Here is a 20,814-nt window from a genome sequence, read left to right on the forward strand (position 1 = left end):
TTAGAGAAAATAGAATTGGACTTAAAGGTAATTCATTTTCTAATAACCCACCACAACAACACACAGGAGGATGTAACCTCACCCTAATAGGGACCGGTAACAGAGAGGTCAAATAGCCCCTCCCACATCTTCTTCTCTCCAATGTTATTTGACCTCTGTGTGCTGTGGTGGGGGGTTATTAGAAACCGAATTACCGGTAAGTCTAATTCTATTTTTTAAAGTGGATTTTTAGTTCAGGAAGCAGGGGGATGGGAGAAGTGGCTGGTAAGTGGAGAAAGTAGTTTTCTCTAAGGCTGCCGTCACACTAGCAGTATGTGGTCAGTATTTTACATCAGTATTTGTAAGCCAAAACCAGGAGTGGAAAAAATAGAGGAAAAGTGTAATAGAAACATATGCACCACTTCTGCATTTATCACCCACTCCTGGTTTTGGCTACAAATACTGAGGTAAAATACTGACCAAATACTGATAGTGTGACGGCAGCCTAAGATGCATTAGAAAGTTTCTTATACCCGCCTGTAGTATTCATTTTTGTAAGGTTCCATTTATCGGACAAATGCAGTTCATGTTCAATTAGAAACACAGGTCTCATTGACTATTATGGAGCTCATCTGGGTTCCACTATGTGTCAATTTTCAGAGAAGAATACAAATTTTGGCATGATGCGCTTTCGTTTTAAAAACCAAATGGATCCTTTACATCCTCCCATAATAGTCAATGGGCCCTATGCTTTCACTTTAGTTATGCAGCAGAATATGGACATGGGTTATCTTCATGTGACACCCAATATAAATGGAATATGTCACCAGAAATTGTCATTTAAATCCCCAAGTAATAAATACACCAGCACTACCTATCTGGGCTATCTGCCTATCCCTCTCCTATGCTTAGAATTATTTGTGATTTTTGTTTAAATCAGGTTTTTATGTTAAGTGTGTGTGTGTGTATATATATATATATATATATATATATATATATATATATATATATATATATATATATATATATATATATATATATATATGTATAATTTTGTGTGTAGGGACATATGTCTAGGGTTATATGTGTGACTGGTGATAATGTAACATCTGTCCTGAAGGCAAGTCGCACCTAGGTGTTAATAGGTACTTCCTTGGGAATAGTGGAAATTCTGTCTCCAGATCTCACCAGGAGGTCTAGCAAGGGCTGTAAAGAAAAGCAACATTTGGCACCTTCTAGGTCTTGGAGGGGAGATGCTAAATTGCGGCCTGAGGGAAGCTGTCCCTGGGAACCATCTCACACGTGTCTCCAGAGGAAAATAATATATATTCATTAGTAGAGCGGCCCTGCCTAATCAAACAGACTGCAATTATGATATTAACCTGGGAGGCCGATCTAGAAACCTGACCTCAGACCAAAGTTGTAAATTTAGGCTGCAGATAGAGAATTGTGTTCACATGATGGGGGCAGCCTGAGAAGCTGGTGTGATCCAATCTACCTTTTCCTTCCCTTAGGCCGGTTTCACATGTCAGTGTCTCTGGTACGTGAGGTGACCCTTTCCTCACGTACCGGAGACACTGACACACGTAGACACATAAATATCAATGCATCTGTGCAGATGTCATTGATTTTTTTGCGGACCGTGTCTCCGTGTGCCAAACACTGAGACATGTCAGTGTTCATGGGAGCGCACGTATTACACGAACCCATTAAAGTCAATGGGTCCGTGTAAAACACGTACCGCACACGGACATAGTCCGTGTGCAGTCCGTGTGCCGTGCAGGAGACAGCGCTACATTAAGCGCTGTCCCCCCCACTGGTGCTGAAGCCGCGATTCATATCTTCCCTGCAGCAGCGTTTGCTGCAGAGAAGATATGAATAATAGTGTTTAAAATAAAGATCTATGTGCCCCCCGCCCTCCCACCCCTTGTGCGTCCCCCCGCTGTTCTGAAAATACTCACCAAGCTCCCTCGTTGGCTGTCGCTGCTTCCTGTTCTGGCCGCATCTTCTCCTGTATGCGGTCACGTGGGGCCGCTCATTTACAGTAATGAATATGCGGCTCCACCTCCCATAAGGCATTGAACTTTTGCTATTAAAGTATAAAACTTTAACAAGTTGAACCTTGAATGTTCTAAAGCAGGGGTGTCAAACTGCATTCCTCGAGGGCTGCAAACAGGTCATGTTTTCAGGTTTTCCTTGCATTGCACAGGTGATAATTTAATCACCTGCAGAGAATGATTCCAGCACCTTGTGCAATGCTAAGGAAATCTTGAAAACACTCATGGTCTGAGGCCCTCGAGGAATGCAGTTTGACACCACTGTTCTAAAGGAATCCATAGCCAAAAGGTGTGTGAGCCTTATGAGTGATAGACATATTTTTATTAGTATTATTAGTTCCAGGACTCATCGCCTGTGTATTCGATAAGTGGTGGCAGCGCGTATGAGCAGGTGTGTGGCCTGGGTCGGTGTGTGATTTATGCTCCCATTACAGCATAGGACAGAGGTTGAATGCTGGACTGAGAGTGGGGAGATAGATTAACCCTTGCAGGCACAACCCCAAGTCATGTGTGAGAGCAGGCACGTGACAAATAAGTGACACCACGGAGAAGGGATTCGTGACACTTGAGAAAGGCTCATTTGTAGCAATGGAGTGATTATATATATATATATATATATATATATATATATATATATATATATATATATATATATATATATATATATATAATCGTTCAAAATCTGTCACCAGATTTTTTTATTTTTTTCTGCCACCTAATCTGAGAGCAGCATGATGGAGGCAGATTCCTGATTTCAGTGATGTCTCACTTACTCCTGGCTGTAATTTGTATATACCGGTAATTCGTTTTATCAGTAGCGGATTATCACTGGAGGACTAGCAAACCTGCTGCCATGTAGTCCTCCATATTCATGATCTCTGTGTAATCCCGCCTCCACCACTGATGGGCAGCTTTCTTCCTATGTACAGCTGCCAATCAGTGGTGTGGGTGGGATTCTACAGTGCTCGGCATCCAGAGAACTGGTAGATCTGCAGTGATTTTTTTTTTTTTTTTTTTTCCTCCCATTTCAGTGCTGGAGTGGTGGCACAAATATAAGGTCCCCCCTGCCTCTAGTAATAGATTTCCCAGCGTCACTCCAGTTATGATTCGCCATCTTGTGCCCCCCACCCCCCAACATCTGCCTGAGCGGAAATCAGCGCTAATGATCACAAGCTCTCAATGTAATTCTGAGACACGCTGGTCTGTGCTGTCAATCTGAGTTCTGAGATTGTTTTTTCGTGACATATTGGGCTTCATGTTAGCGGTAAATTTAGGTCGATAATTTTTGCGTTTGTGAAAAAAATGGAAATGTGGCAAATTTTGAAAATTTCGCAATTTTCAAAATGTGAAATTTTATTCTGTTAAACGAGAGAGTTATGTGACACAAAATAGTTAATAAATAACATTACCCACATGTCTACTTTACATCAGCGCAATTTTGGAAACAAAATTTTTTTTTTGCCAGGAAGTTATAAGGGTTAAAATTTGACCAGCGATTTCTCATTTTTACAGCAAAATTTAAAATGGCAAGAGCACAAAAAGAGGATTCAGAGATCCTCCAAAAATTAGAAAAAACAGCAAAATAAGGCAGAGATGCTTACCTACCTAGGCCTCAAACAAATGCACTGTTTTGGGGCTCGGAAGGGAGGGAGCACCATTTGACTTTTTGAACGCAAGATTGGCTGGAATCAATGGTGGCGCCATTTTGCGTTTGGAGACCCCTGATGTGCCTAAACAGTGGAAACCCCTCAATTCTACCTCCAACACTAACCCCAACACACCCCTAACTCTAATCCCAACTGTAGCCGTAACCCTAACCACAACCCTAACCCCAACACACCCCTAACCCTAACCACAAGCCTAATCGTAACCCTATTTCCAACCATAGCCCTAATTCCGACCCTAACCCTAAGGCTATGTGCCCACGTTGCGGATTCGTGTGAGATTTTTCCACACCATTTTTTTAAAAATCCACGGGTAAAAGGCACTGCGTTTTACCTGCGGATTTACCGCAGATTTCCAGTGTTTTTTGCGCAGATTTCACCTGCGGATTCCTATTGAGGAACAGGTGTAAAACGCTGCGGAATCCGCACAAAGAATTGACATGCTGCGGAAAATACAACACAGCGTTTCCGCGCGGTATTTTCCGCACCATGGGCACAGCGGATTTGGTTTTCGATAGGTTTACATGGAACTGTAAAGCTGATGGAAAACTGCTACGAATCCGCAGTGGCCAGTCCGCTGCGGATCCGCAGCCAAATCCGCACCGTGTGCACATAGCCTAATTCTAAGGGTATGTGCACACGATGCGGAAAGCGCTGCAGATCCACAGCGTTTCCGCAGCTGCGGGTCCGCAGCAGTTTCCCATGAGTTTAAAAAAAACGCTGTGCAAATGCTGCGGACAAAAACTGCACGAAAACGCAGCGGTTTACATTCCGCACATTTCACTTCTTTCTGCGGATTCCGCAGCGGTTTTACATCTGCTCCAATAAAAAAAACCACAGTGAAATCCGCAGAAAAACCGTGATAAATCCGCAGCGGTTTGGCACTGCGGATTTATCAAAACCGCTGCTGAAAAATCCGCAGAGGACCAGAATACGTGTGCACATTCCCTAACCCTAACCCTAGTTCTAACTCTAGTGGAAAAAAATATATATATTTTCTTTATTTTATTATTGTCCCTGCCTATGGGGGTGATAAAGGGGGGGGGGGTTCATTTACTTTTTTTTTTTTTTTTTATTTTGATCACTGTGATGGGTTTTATCACAATGATGAAAATGTACATGGAATGAATCGGCTGGCCGGCAGATTCGGCGGGCGCACTTCGCATGCTCCCGCCTTTTTGGAAGATGGCGGAGCCCATGGAGAAGACGGACGGACACCGGGAGGCTTGGTAAGTATGAAGGGGGGAGATCGGGGGGAAGGGGGGGCGTCGGAGCACGGGGGGTGGCGTCGGAGCACGGGGGGAGCGAACAGGAGGACGGGGGAGCAGACAGGGCGACAGAGGGGAGCGGAGCACAGGACGGAGGACCGGGGAGGAGATCGGTGGATTGTAATATTTCACCAGTTTTCATAGGTGAAATATTACAAATCGCTCTGATTGGCTGTTGAAAGTGAAACTGCCAATCAGAGCGATTGTAGCCACGCGGGGGGGGGGGGGGGGGGGTGAAGCCACCCCCTCTGGGCTAAAGTACCACTCCCCCTGTCCCTGCATATCGGCTGAAATTGGAGTTAACCCTTTCACCCAATCTGCAGGGACGCAATCATTCTGTGACACAGCATATGCGTCACAGGTCGGATTGGCACTGACTTTCATGACGCATATGCTGTGTCACAGGTCGGGAAGGGGTTAAGTGGTTTTCCACTTTCAGGAAAGTCCTCTGATCCAGTGCCGGCTGATGTTGCTCTGGTCTCGGTGTTGTAGTTGCTGTAGTGACGTCATGTCGGCAGCGAGCATCATCACCACTGCAGCCAATCACTGTTCTCGGGTAGGCTGCACAAGCTATTAGAGTTATGGCTGCGGTGGTGCTGCGTGCTGTCACTGCTGCACTGAGGAGGATTCGCACCTTCTGTTATTTTATGTAGTTTACAGCATTTGGGGTCCAATTTTCTGATAATTGAATATCCCTTTAAGGCCAAACTTTGTGTACATTATATGGTTGTACCTTGTGCAAAATCTTACAATGAGCATGTACCTAATGCAAAATATATTCCAAGTAGCAGTGAAGCAGAAGGATTGTACAGTATTAGTATCTAAAGATCATTTATGAGGTATAAAAAATGCACAGTAGCATCTCTGCTTGTGAGGGCTGTAAAATAAGCTCCAATCCTCCAGAACCTTGTAGTCACAGGCAGCTGTTACTGAGCTGGAAGCCGCGAGTGCAGAACAGTGCAGACTATGTTCACACAGCCATGTTTGCGGTAAGCATGCTGTCCATGAATAACACACGCCACAGTCCGCACTAGGACCAATGCTATGCGGTTAGGTGTGTGCTGAAGCTGTGCCACACTTCTGATGTAGGAGATCACAGCTCCCTGACTGTACTTCTGCTGTATTGGCTTATGTAGGAGACTAGTATAGACAATGCGATTATCAGCTTCATGCCAGAATATAAAGACGCTATAGGCTTTGTCAGGCTGTACTGATGCATTGGGTCAGGGGTGGGGAACCCTTTTTCTGCCAAGGGCTATTCGGATATTTATAACCTTCATACAAAATTATTAACTTAAGGCCATCTTCACACGATCGGTATTTTAATTCCATATTTATAATCCAAAACAAGGAGTGGGTGAAAAATGTGGAAGTGGTGACGTGTTTCTGTTATACTTTCCCTCGGATACTGACCAAATAATGAACTTGGCCTAAAAATTGATCCTGCTATATTTGGTCAAACTAACTCACCCCTAATGTGACGGCTGGAATTCCTCTTTGGAGAGATGTGTGATGTTGGGTGTTATTGATGGTGTTGTTACTCGCAACTGTTATTCCTGGTTTGCGTTGGTCTGAAGCACAGTTGATTCTAATTTTGGAAAGGACTCGCAGCGGTAAGTTCTGAACACAGATATATATTATAATGCAGGTCTCCTCAGTGGGAAATTCATCACTGCTCACGTAACATTCTAGAACTCGTGTAGTGGAAGGTCTGGTGTTTACATCACACAGGAGACACTAAGACTGCTGTATATACATCACATAGGAGACACTGAGGCTGCTACAGACATCACATAGGAGACTGCGGGGTGCCGTGTAGGCATCATATAGGAGCCTGCCACGACTACCTTCACCATTAGGACGGGAGCGCCGAGTATGCCAATTCATCCCACAAAGAATGTTGGCACTGGCTAGCGTCGGGACATAATCCTTCATTGCCTGCACCATAGTGCTCACTAGTGAACGTTACATGCGTGTCCTGCATTTTTTTTCACCACCCATTACTTTTAATGGGTGAAAAAATGCTGAAAGAAGGGACAATCTGTATTCTGCAAAAACCAGGTAGAGCACAAGGTACCGAGGACAATAAAAAAAACCTGTGTGTTCATGAGATTTCTGAAATCTCATAATCTCATAGACTTTTCTGTTGCTGGAAAATGCAGCTGAAAATTTTGTATTAAAAAAAAAAAAACACAGCAAAAACGCCAAATGTGCACATAGCCTAAAGGTATTTCTGCATCTCTTGGCTGCAAAAATGTGCATATTTGGTGGCGTTTTTGATTGATTTTAGTGACTTCAATGGTTAAAAACGCTGCAGATTATATTCTGCATCAAATCTGCAAGTCAAAAATATTCAACGTGTGCATGACACATTAGGTTTCTCATTCACTTTGCTGGCATTCAGGTTTTGTCACAAATCCACGCCGACAAAATGCAACTATAACTCAGCAAATCTGCAACGTGTGCACATAGATTAAGGAGAAAACAGAAGGCTGTTCTACACGAGCGAATTCACAGCGTATAAGGCTACTTTCACACATCAGGTTTTTGCCGTCAGGCACAATCCGGCACGTTTTGAAAAAAAGGATCCGTGTTTTTTTTTTTTTTTTTTTTTTTGCGCCAGATCCATTTTTTTCTCATAGAGTTCTATTTGCGCCTGATGGCCAGATGTTTCATCATAGCCCAATGGGATCAGCAGTCTCATCGGCCCACGCCAGCTTTTTACCACGGGTTACAGTCTTCTGTGAGATCGCGCTGACATCTGACAGTATGATCCCGCAGCGCTCTGACCTACAGTACTGGCGGTAGGGACAGTCACAGCTGCGGGGTAATGCTGACAGTGTTACCCCGCATGGCTCTGACTGACGGTCTTACTGGCGGTGGCGTTACTGCCGATAAGGACCACTGTGCCCGTACTTCCCACGCTGTCACACAGATGACAGCGGCGGAAACACCATAAATAACCGCAATACAAAAACTCAGCAATTCTGCTTCAAATCCGCAAACATTTTTATATCCTGCGTTTTTGCTGCGGATTTGACTGACTCAATTGAAGTCAATGGGTGCTGAAACGCTGCAGAAACGGAAAAACAATTGACATCCTGCAGAAAAAAAAACGCACTGCAGATAAGCAGGGAAATGTACTGATCATGTGCACAACACTCAGGATTGTTATTGAATTAGCTGGCATAAGGATTCTATACATCAAGAACGCATCATGTGCACATAGCTAAGGATGAAAACCCAAAATTGGAGGGCTTATTGAGATGCAGAAATTAGTGGATTATGTCCGGCGTCCTGCACTGCCCCATGTAAGATATAGGGGGTCTCACTAATCATGTTACACACTTTAGTAGGGGGAAGTCCTCAATGGATGGTTTATGGGTAGAGAAGCCAAGCTCAGTCCAGAAGTCCACAGTTTCAAACTATATATCCACTGGATAAATCCATAAATGACAATATACTGAATGAAGCCATCCATGTATATTAACCCTCCGTCACATACAACTGATCTGACAGGCGCTTCTCTTTTACTTTCATTTCTCCTTCCTCACCAGATTGTGAGGAAACCCCCTCCCTCCAGGTAGTCTCCTGTCTCTTGAAGGTCTGTGAAACCTGATATCACAGTTGGATTTCAGAGCTTCAGGGGAGAGGATATAGCTGCACAGATCTCTCAGGCTCATTGTATGTGAATACTAGGGTTGAGCGAAACGGGTCGAAATTGTTCAAAAGTCGCCGACTTTTGGCAAGGTCGGGTTTCATGAAACCCGACCCGACCCCAGTGGGGGGTCGGCCATGAAGTCGGCGATCTTTTGAATCTGGAATCGGAATTCCGATCCCGATTCCCGATATGTTTAAGATATCGGGAATTGGTATCGGAATTCAGATTAAAGTGTAAAATATAGAATTAAAATAAAAAATATTGCAATACTTACCCTCTGACGCGCCCTGGTACTAACCGGCAGCCTTCCTCCTTCGAATCCGCGCTTCTAGGACCTTGCCGTGACGTCGCGGTGACGTCGCGACTTGTGATTGGCCGCGCGGCCGCCCATGTGACCGCTCGCGCGGCCAATCACAAGCCGCGACGTCACCCGCGACGTCACCGAAGGTCCTGGAAGGCTGATTCTAAGGAAGGAAGGTTCCCGGTTAATACCAGGGCGCGTCAGAGGGTAAGTATAAGGATATTTTTTATTTTAATTCTATATTTTACACTTAAATATGGATCCCAGGGCCTGAAGGAGAGTTTCCGCTCCTTCAGACCCTGGGAACCATGGAAACCCAATGCACTGCATTGGGTTTCGAGTTTCGGCCGACCCCGACCCCGACTTTTTTATAGGATCGGCCGATTTCACTCGACCCGACTTTTCCAAAAGTCGGGTTTCGTGAAACCCGACCCGATCCTATAAAAGTGAAGGTCGCTCAACCCTAGTGAATACGTCACATTCAGTAAGGTTGGTATTTTATGTTTTTATTCATCACAATAGTTTATTTAGCTTGTTTTATGAATGTATAGCACAAAATGTGAGCATATTTCATAGAAATAAGGGAGATTTTATAAAAGAAAGTGTGCTGCTCAGGCATATACAGTAGTTCCCTAACATATTCCTTCTCTTGCTTCAGATTATCTGCTGAAATGGAGAGGAAAATGTACAATTTATCCAAACAACTTGATGTTGAGGAAGTAACAAACATGCTGTTAGATGATAGAGACCTCACACTGAATGAGGATTTAGGAGAGGAAAGTGAGATTGATTCTCATGATGAGGTGGAAGAATGTGTCCTGGATTCTGAAACAGAGCAAGATGGTGACAGTGGTGAGGATGAAGAAGTTGGATCATATTATATTGGAAAAGATAAAAATACTAAATGGAACAAGAAGCCATTCCAGAAAAAACGTAGGGAACCTTTAAACATTATTACTCACCTTCCTGCAGTAATAGGAACTGCACGTAATGCAAAAACTGCAGTTGAATGCTGGAACAGTATATTTACAGATGACATTCTGGACTCTATTGTCACATATACCAACCAATATATAGACATTATAAAGGACAAGTACATCTGCAACAGAACCATCAAGCCCACAGATGAAATAGAACTGCGTGCTTCTTTTGGATTACTGTACCTTGCCGGAGCTTATAGGGCAAATAGACAAAGTTTGGAGGAACTTTGGGGTAAAGATGGGGATGGAGTTGAAAAATTTAGCCTTGTTATGTCCATAAACAGATTCAAGATTCTAATTCGTTGCCTTCGGTTTGACGACAGAACTACCCGAACCGAACGCAAAACACATGACCGACTTGCTCCAATTCGTGATATATTTCAAAGATTTGTTGTAAACTGTAAACAAAGTTATTACCCTGGAGAGAATCTCACTATTGACGAAATGCTCCCTGGTTTTCGTGGTAGATGTGCCTTTCGTCAATATATTCCATCAAAGCCAAACAAATATGGAATAAAAATGTATGCCCTTGTTGATGCCAGTAAGACCTACACTTACAACCTGGGAGTTTATGCAGGAAAACAACCAGAAGGTCCTTACTGTGTGAGCAACAAACCCATTGATGTTGTAAAAAGACTGGCTGAACCCTTATTTGGATCGGGTCGCAATATTACAGCTGACAATTGGTTTACAAGTTGTGATCTGATTGATTATCTGAAAATTCAGAAGCTGTCATATGTGGGAACTGTAAGAAAAAACAAAAGGGAATTGCCGCCACAGTTTGTAAGTGTGAAAGAGAGACAACAGTACAGCAGTATGTTTGCATTCCATAATGGAAAGGCTTTAGTTTCCTATGTACCACATGCCAAAAAAATCGTACTTCTTCTATCAACACTTCATGATGATGCTGCCATCGATCCTGGGACTGGGGCAGAAAAAAAAACGGAGATAATTACATTTTACAATGCCACCAAAGGGGGTGTGGATACAGCAGATCAGATGTGCTCCACTTTCAACGTCAGCAGAAACATCAAACGCTGGCCAATGGTCATATTTTTTGCTATGTTGAATTTGGGTGGTATAAATTCACAAGTAATTTATCTTGAAAACAAGCTTGAACCACTCCGTAGACGATTGTATCTGAAAAAATTGGCCCATGAACTAGTACTTGGAGAGCTACGCAGGAGAAGTGTGAAAACAATCGGTATCCCCTCTCGCCTTCAAGTTCAGCTCAAAAGGTTCCGCCCAGAAGATGATGGTGAAAAGTCACCATCTGCACCACCTCACAAAAGAAGGAGATGCACCACCTGCCAAACGGAAAGCGGAACCAGAAGGCTTTCAAATTATGAATGTCTCAAATGTTATAAAGCAATTTGCCTGACACATGCAAAAATGGTGTGTAATTCTTGCTATTTGCTCTGCAAGTGTGACTTTTCTGGGGAAACCTCAGCATCTACTTCTGATTGAATATGTTTTTAATAGTACTTAAGGTACCTTAAAATTAAGTTTGTGTTCAAAAATTTTCTTTGTACATTTTTTTGAGAGAGTCGAACTGGGGACTATTTGGCGGGAGTTTTGAAAAGTTTGTATTTCATAGTTATTAGTTTTATGTTAAGTAAATGGTTTTTTTTTGCAACTGATTATGTGTAGTCTCTTTTATTACATCCCTATGAAGGTCACTGATCACTTTTAGAGCACTGAAATTGCAAACATTAGATATTATAGGTATTTTTCCAGCAGGCGCCTGACAGGCACATTGTATGTGAACTCGTTAGTCCGAATATTGTATGTGACGGAGGGTTAAGTCCTTACAATGACATGGTCCGCCTATGTATGACCCACCCTTCTGTGATGAAAGCCTTGCTCACCACCTGCTCTCCTAATACTGTGTGCACACGTTGAGGAAATGGATGCAATGATTTCTGCATCTCTTAGCAGGAAAAATGCAGCTGAAAAACGGGCATTTTCCTATCGCCACGACAGCACCCACAACGAGAGAGGGGATCCGCCCACCTTCCGGACAGGAACCTACAGGTTAAAAAGGGGCGGTCCCCCTCGCCCTCCAGTTTGGGTTCCTGTCCGGACGGCGGGAGCCTACAGGATCGTTTCACCTACCCGGGTCCGCCAAGCCTCTGTGCGGTGTCCAGGTGAGAACGGCAGAGTCGGGGGCCCGGAAGCAGCGTCGGGGGAAGTCCTGTGTCCAGCTTCCCCCCTCGTCTGGCAAGGAGCGGCTGAATGCCGAAGTGGCGTTCCCAGGGGAAGGCACGCCGCCCTGGGTCGTCCACACGCGCGCGACGCTGCGGGAGCAGGTCGGCGCTTATGTCCCGGAAGTGATCGATCGACTTCCGGAGGAGACCGGGAGGAGGAGCGCGGGACTTTTGAAAAGGAGCAGCGCTCAGGTGAGATGTGTGTGCGGCAATATGTCTTCAGCAGGAGACGCTGAACACCGACAGGCAGGAGAGCACAGGTCTCATAGCGGCGAACGTGGGCAGCAGGATCCTGGCAAACCAGCGTCACGTCGCCCCTCACCCCCTCAAAAACCGGTACTCTACATTTTTTCAGCAGTGGTGAGTGTAATATGTAAACCATTGCCTGATACAGCCGTTTTCTACACTATGCTTTATTATAGGGGAAAAAGGTCTCCAAATCCAAGCATAAGCAGTGTGCTGTATGCACAGAGCCTCTACCTGACACCTATGTTAAAAAGTTATGCCAATTATGCATATGTCGTATGTTAGACGAAGAGGCCCCTCTCCGGGTTTCGGATCTGAGGGAAGTAATTAGGGAAGAAATAAAATCATCCCTTAAGACCAGATGGCATGAAAAAAGCAGTGTGGAGTTGGTGTCCGATTCCAGCCCTTCAGTACAAGAAGGCGAGTGTTCGGAAAGTTCTTCGGCATCCTCTTCAGATGAGGAGGGAAGACCTTGCTTTTCCATGGAGGGTAATGAAACCTTAATTAAGGCAGTCCGTGCAACTATGGGGGTTGCAGAGAGTAAAGAACCAAACACAACCCAGGAGATCATGTTCGCAGGGCTGAGCCAGAGAAGTCGGAAAGCTTTCCCAGTGGTGGATTCTGTTAAAGATCTGGTCAAACGGGAGTGGGACAAGCTGGATAAAGGGTTTTTACCTTCAGCTTCAAAAAGAAGGTACCCCTTTGAAGATGACATTTTGTCACAGTGGATGAAGGTTCCTAAAATAGATGCGGCAATAGCCTCTACTTCAAAAACAGCCTCACTTCCGTTAGAAGATGTAGGGCTCCTCAAGGATCCTTCAGATAGAAAGGCTGACATGCTCCTTAAAAAACTATGGGAGTCCTCATCTGGAGCCTTTAAGCCGGCCAGATCAATCATGGTCTGGGTGACTCAGCTGGAGGAGCAGCTTAAAGCGAAGGTACCCAGGGATAAGTTGCTGAATTCCCTGTCTCGGGTCAGAGAAGGAGCAGCTTATCTAGCAGACGCCTCAATTGATTCTCTGAAATTGGCTGCAAGATCGGCAGGTCTTTCGAATGCAGCCAGACGGGCTCTATGGCTAAAGACATGGAAGGGGGATGCCCAGGCTAAGGCCAAACTTTGCTCCATTCCATGTAGGGGTGAGTACCTATTCGGCCCGGTGCTGGATGACATCCTTGCAAAGGCAGAAGATCGGAAGAAGGGATTTCCTAAAACGTTTAATCCCACTTTTAGGAATGCCTTCCGAAGACGCATGCCCTTCAGGAGATTCCAGCCAGACCAGCAGGGATATAATCGCGATTCGGAAACATGAGATCATAAGAAGAAAGGTGGATACTATAAGAACCCTTCATCTTTCTCAAGACGTAGACGTAACTACAGATAGAACAGATCTACCAGTAGGGGGAAGACTAAAGTTCTTCTCAGATAGATGGAAAAAGATTACTTCTAGTGCCTGGATAATGGGGGTGGTTGAGTCCGGGTTAAAATTAGAATTTTTGAGAACTCCCCCAGATCATTTTGTGATAACATCACTGAACACTCCGGCCCAACAACAGGCCTTAGAATTAGAGATTCAACAATTGCTTACAAAGCGAGTTATTGAAGAAGTACCAAAACATCAGGAGAAGACAGGCTTTTATTCTCCGCTATTCTTAATCTCTAAACCTGATGGGTCCTTTAGGACTATCATAAATTTACGTAAATTGAATAGATATCTTCAGTACCACGCTTTTAAGATGGAATCCATTAAGTCAACAACTAAGCTTTTGTTTCCTAGGTGCTACATGTCGGTCTTGGATCTAAAAGATGCGTACTACCATCTTCCAGTTCACAGAAATCACCAGCAATTCCTCAGGATGGCAGTATGGGTAAACCATCAGATTAAACCTTTTCAATTTTTGGCAATGCCCTTTGGCCTGTCCATGGCACCTAGAGTTTTTACTAAGGTTGTCTCTGAAGTAATGGCCCATATTAGGGAAAGAAAAACCCTTGTGGTGCCCTATCTAGACGATTTTTTGATAGTAGGAAATTCAATTGACCAGTGTACGTCTAGGGTAAATGCCATAATATCATCCCTACAGGATCTCGGATGGATAATCAACTGGGAAAAGTCAAAACTGGAACCCACAAGACGTCAAATGTTCCTAGGAGTTCTTCTAGACTCAGAAGATCAGTCATCCTTCCTACCAGAAGAGAAGAAGCGGAAGATCGTTCAAAGGATCACGGCCGTAAGAAAAGCTCCAAACTTAAGTTTAAGAGACGCAATGTCTCTACTAGGATCTTTGACTGCGTGTATATCGGCAGTAAGATGGGCTCAGGCTCATACCCGAATACTTCAGTACGAAGTTCTTCGAGCAGAAAAAGATCTTCACGGTGCTCTGAGCAGAAAGTTCAAATTATCTCCCGCCACTCTTCACGATCTGAGATGGTGGCTCAATCCAGCACATTTGTCAAAAGGAGTTCTCTGGACCATCACTCCGAACAATATAGTTAAAACAGATGCCAGCCCGTTCGGTTGGGGAGCCCATATGGGAGACATTCTAACCCAAGGGCGATGGTCGAGTCAGGAGTCCCAGAATTCCTCGAATCTAAGAGCTTACTGCAGTCTATCAGGCTCTTCTTTCCTTACTACCATCCCTGAGGAATACGCATGTACAGATACAAACAGACAATATGACTGTGGTAGCCTACATCAATCAGGGGGGGACAAGGTCTCGATCCCTGATGACCACTACAGCACAGATATTGTCCCTGGCCGAGAAACACTTACAATCCCTGTCGGCAGTACATACAAGAGGGGAACTCAATATAGAGGCGGACTACCTCAGTCGCCATTCCCTTCGTCAGGGAGAGTGGTCCCTAGACCAACAGATATTCGATCAGATAGTTAATCTGTGGGGGTTGCCGACAATAGATCTGTTTGCTACGAGGAAGAACAGGAAGGTCAGGAAGTTCGCATCCTTACACATAACAGACCAACCATTTATAGTGGATTCCCTTCGTGTCCGTTGGGACTTCCAGCTGGCATATGCCTTTCCCCCAATGTGTCTGATTCCGATAGTTCTCAGGAAGATCCGGGAGGAAAGAGCCAGAGTGATCCTAATTGCCCCCTTCTGGCCCAGGAGGCCTTGGTTCTCTCTCCTCATGACAATGTCTGTGACCGATCCCTGGGTGTTGCCAGTGGTTCCGGAACTCCTCTCTCAGGGCCCTTTTCATCATCCAAATTTGGAGACTCTTCACTTAACGGCCTGGAATTTGAGAGGGAGCTTCTGAGGGAGAGGGGGTTCTCTAACGCTTTAATAGCTACTTTATTGAAAAGTAGGAAGGAGGTCACTACAAAGATCTACTCGAAAATTTGGAAAAAATTCCTTTTGTTTCATCAGCAACCATTAGGAGATAAGGCTCCGATTTCAGCTATTTTAGAATTCCTTCAGAAAGGTTGGGAATTGGGCTTAGCGGTCAACACTCTAAGAGTTCATGTTTCAGCCTTGGGAGCTCTATATAACAGTGATATAGCTGGTAATAGATGGGTTGCTAGATTTATTAAGGCATGTCAGCGTTCTAACCCAATCCATATTGTAAGAGTACCCCCTTGGGATTTAAATTTGGTACTTGAGGCGTTGACTGAACCTCCGTTCGAGCCATTAGACTCTATTTCAATAAAAAAATTTAACCTTAAAAACAGCTCTACTCTTAGCATTAACATCTGCCAGGAGGGTCAGTGATATACATGCGTTATCAGTAGATCCTCCCTATCTAATAATTCTCCAGGATAAGATTGTCTTAAAGCCTGATCCTGCATATTTACCAAAAGTAGCATCTAAATTTCATAGAAGTCAGGAGATTTATTTACCATCTTTCTATGAAAATCCAGGTTCAGAAGAGGAGAAAAAATATCATACCCTAGATGTAAAGAGGGCGATATTAGAATACCTGGATAGGACACAAAGCTGGAGACAGAGTAGGGCTCTGTTTATTTCTTTCCAGAATTGGAAAAAGGGTTCTGGTGTCACGAAGAACTCTATCGCTAGATGGATTAGAGAAGCGATATGTCTTGCCTATTCTGCCAGGGGAGTAACACCACCAGAAGGCATCAGGGCGCACTCCACTCGGGCCATGGCATCATCCTGGGCGGAGAAGGCAGATGTCCCCATTGAAATGATATGTAAGGCGGCAACTTGGTCATCACCTTCCACCTTTTATAAGCACTATCGCCTTGATCTATCTGCTAATTCCAGCTTACAGTTTGGCCGTTCAGTACTTAGTGCTGTGGTCCCTCCCAGTTAAATAGTCTTTGAAAGTCTCTCGTTGTGGGTGCTGTCGTGGCGATAGGAAAACCGGTTTTTACGTACCGGTAATAGGATTTTACAGAGTCCACGACAGCACCCATACATTCCCCCCCCCGTATTTAGTTCTTATTCCTGCACTCTGTTGGAAGGTGTGCCGTAGAGTTCACTCTATAGAGGTGGTGGTATTTAGTAGTGTTTAATATGATATTGTCATGTACTGATTCATTGGCGGTAACCCTTGTACTCTGGAACACAAACTGGAGGGCGAGGGGGACCGCCCCTTTTTAACCTGTAGGTTCCTGTCCGGAAGGTGGGCGGATCCCCTCTCTCGTTGTGGGTGCTGTCGTGGACTCTGTAAAATCCTATTACCGGTACGTAAAACCGGTTTTTGGTGCGGTTTTTCGTGATTTTTTTTTTTTTGACTGATTTAAGTGAAGTCAGTTATGTAATACAGAGAAGTGACGCACTGCAGATTATTTCCTGCAAGTCACAAATACTCAACGTGCGCATGAGATGTCAGGTTTCTCATTCACTTTGCATCAGGATTGCTTCAGGTTTTGCTAGCAAATCTGCATGTCAAACAACGCATCAAATCTGCAAAGTGTGCACAACAATATAGTAGACGTTTCCATCGATGCAGCTTAGGATTGCTGATATGTGATTTATAGGGGGTTGTCTGGGGGCCCCACACACAGCTGAAATCCCCTCATCATCTGAATGTGGATTATGGGTGTGGTAGTCCTGCCATGTGTCCTCACAGCCGTATGTCACTCTCCCATATTGTTGGCATGTCACTGGTCGTAGGGGTGAAGGAGGCCTGCTATACTGGTACATCGGTGGACTGAAAAAAGCTGAAATAGAAAGGGCAGAGTGCTAGAGACAATGGAAGTGATGGCAGCTCTGTTCTGACTGTGAAGGTCCTTTGTTTGGGTAATTAGGGCGTCTTGGCTAGCGGACGCTAATTTAGTGTTGCACTTTTATATAGAAGGCACCAGTCATGTGCCCCAGACAAGCAGGTTTAAATGATTAGTAGCTTGTCAGACTTCATAATTAGTAATTCATAGCAATCTAAGACTATGTGCACACGTTCAGGTTTTTTCGCACTAAAAACGCTATAAAAACTCTTATTAAAGACGTATACATTATGCATCCTATCATTTAGAATGCATTCTGCATGTTTTGTGCACATGGATGCATTTTTTTCCGCGAAAAAAACGCATCACGGTAAAAAAATGAGCATGTTCATTATTTTTGCGAATTTTCTGCGTTTTTCCCGCAATTCTATGCATTTGGGAAAAATGCACAAAAAATGCGTCAAGAAATGTCTGGTTTTTGTCAGGAAAATTTCTGCAAGAAATCCTGACGTGTGCACATACCCTAATGGATCTGATTTCTTCCAATAGTGCAGCTGTATTAGAGAATATCCAGCTGTTATATGGGCTTAAAAGGGTTATCTGGGACTACTTTTTTCCCCCGCTCTTTGGCTAAGAACTTACTGGTAGGTATTTGCTAACTACCTGCCTATTTTGCCCCGTGGTATTTGCTCTTGCCCAGAGCGGTCACTGACTGCTTCCTCCGATGCGTCCCCCTCTTTTAGGGTCATCACGTCGACAGAGTAACTCCTTTTCCGTTCTGCTCTTTAAACATGGAATCCCTGCTGATGTCATGCTGATTGACAGCTGGCTCACCATTGCCTAACTACAGGGAGTTGGCTGTCAATCAGCATGACATCAGCAGTGATGCTCCATCTACAGTTCTTAGCTCCCAAAGAAATTCTCAAAGCTGAAGACATCATAGAAATTAATTTCGGACTAACCCTTCTTTTTCATATGGGGTCCAGGAGTGCTCCTGTAAAAGGGAATCTGTCATCAGGTTTTGCTATGTAATCTGACAGCAGCATGATGTAGGGACAGAGACCCTAATTCCAGAGCGGTATTACCATGTGACTGGATGCACCAGTTGTGACAAAATCAGTTTTCTCTGCTTCAGAGTTGGCAGAGCTCAGATGTTTATGTATAACCCTGACTACTATGGCTGGACTACAAGGCACCAGGAAGCTTGTCCTGTAGTGATAATCTCCTGCTGATATAACAATTGTATTGAAACAGCACAGTAAGTGACACATCGCTGGAATCCTGGTGTCTGCCCAGAATATTCTCTCAGATTACATAGCAAGAACCTGCTCTACCTGGATCTAGTGTGGGGGATAAGAAGGGCAATAATGACAAGTGATGATCCCTATGGGGCAGTGATGCCTGTAGGTGCAGGAGCCATGAATCGGCCATCTTTACACTCTCAATATTTCTGTAATTCACCTTGAAACCACTCAGTAAAGCTGTGAACATCTCCAGTATTTGGCAGATCACATGAACACTAATGCCCCTACCGTCTACTGTTTAGCTAAGGATGCTCATGTAAATTCACAGTGACATCTCTGACCTTTCCCATCATTATATAGAGACCTCGTTGTTGGCATAAGCACATCTCAGCATGAAATTAAACAAAGGAATTCTGCACTCCCCCTGTGCAAGATCACTTTCTGCTAATATTTATCCATCCATCATTCATGAACTACAGTACTTGCTGAAATCCCTGGTTTTATATTCTTCTGAGTAACTAGTGGCAGCACAAGCCTGGCATGCCAATGAGCGCCGCCGCATGCCCACGGCCCGACTGGTCTATGACAAGTTTGGCTCTGCTGTCTGACTATACATACACCCAAAGATGGGAGAACAATGCAAAACCCGCCACATACAGCAGGATATTGGCTGCCAAAGAGATCACTGGAATTGGTTGGGCCAGGTTCAGGCTACCACATGTTACAGACCCCATTGTAGGCTCAGTCTGAAACCCCCAAAAGTAGGATTCGGTTATTCCCCTGCAGAGACATTGAGGCCAATTCATCACAGCTTTTACCCCAGAAAACCAGTGGTAAGACTGCGAGTGTGCGCTGCGCCGTTCGTGATGGTCTAGTTGAAGTCAATGGGGTCAGAGTCTAAAACATGAAACTTTGGACCTTGTTTTACTTTTTCACACATGTTTTATGTTCTCTTAGGCCCCTTGCACACATCAGTTTTTTGCCATCAGGCACAATCCGTCAAATTTTGAAAAAACGGATGCAGCAACTGATGCCGCCGGATCGTTTTTTTTCCTCATAGACTTGTATTAGCGACGGATGGCATCACGTTTCATCTGTAGTTCGACGGATCCGTCAAAAATTGTCAGTCCGGCGGACGGAGACGATGGATAAAGTAAAGTTTTCTGTCCGTCGAAAAAACAAACAGCGACAGATGCGGTGCTGTCCGTCGTTTGCTAGAATGAAAGCCTATGGCGCAGGATCCATCAAATGATTGATTCTGGTGACTGATTCCATTTTTTTTTTTAAACTAAGTATGCTCCAAATTTTTTTGGATCCAATATCCGGATCAGCTAGTCGAATTTGGTGAAAACCGTTGCGTCAGTTTTTCACAATCTGCGGTGGATCCGTTTTTTTTTCAAAATTCGACGAATTGCAATTGGCAAAAAACTGATGTGTGAAAGCGGCCTATGCTGTCCAGAATAGCGCCTGTCATACTTCTGAGTGACAGGGTTGTTATATTTTTGGACATCGTGGCCCTTTTTCGCTTTGAGGTGTGGTATCATTATCCGTCCTTCGCTTCATTTTCTGTCTTGCTCCTGTACCAGAATATTTTTTTTTTTTTGTGGATTTAGCGGATGTCGCTAAATTTTTTGCTGGGCCACTCTTTCTAAATGTGCCGTATAGAGTTCTTATCTGTGTGAGACACATTACTAAGCCTTTGTTGCTTTATTGTCGTAGGAAAGTCAGGAACCTCTCGGTCTTCCATGGCATTCTCCTGAATAAAGCCGATGTCCCCAACCTAGATCTTCAGCTCGGAGAGGTCTATAAAACATTGTGAATCTATAAGTAATCTTTGAGTCTATCGTCCCTTTAAGAACGATTGCGTTTGTCTTTCACATTTATGGAACAGTCTTTTTTTTTTTTTTTTTACCTGAAGAATGGGCAAGACTAGCGATGTCCCTCAGTAGAACAGGATCTTAATGGTGCCCAGCTAGCAGAGGGATCGCATGCGGTGTCACTATATGTGTGATGCCGCCTCACAAGCTCCGGCAGCTGCCGCTATTTGCATTTAGGCGATAATCGCA

At 44.3% G+C, this 20,814-nt stretch overlaps 1 protein-coding gene across 3 annotated transcripts in view; it reads left to right on the plus strand.

Moving 5' to 3' along the window:
* The window catches only part of LOC138656739 (UPF0462 protein C4orf33 homolog), a 140,742-nt gene that overhangs the window by 32,476 nt on the left and 87,452 nt on the right, over positions 1-20,814 (plus strand). The window lies entirely within an intron of this gene.

The sequence above is a fragment of the Ranitomeya imitator genome, chromosome 1, assembly GCF_032444005.1.
Source record: "Ranitomeya imitator isolate aRanImi1 chromosome 1, aRanImi1.pri, whole genome shotgun sequence".
Lineage (NCBI taxonomy): Eukaryota > Metazoa > Chordata > Amphibia > Anura > Dendrobatidae > Ranitomeya > Ranitomeya imitator.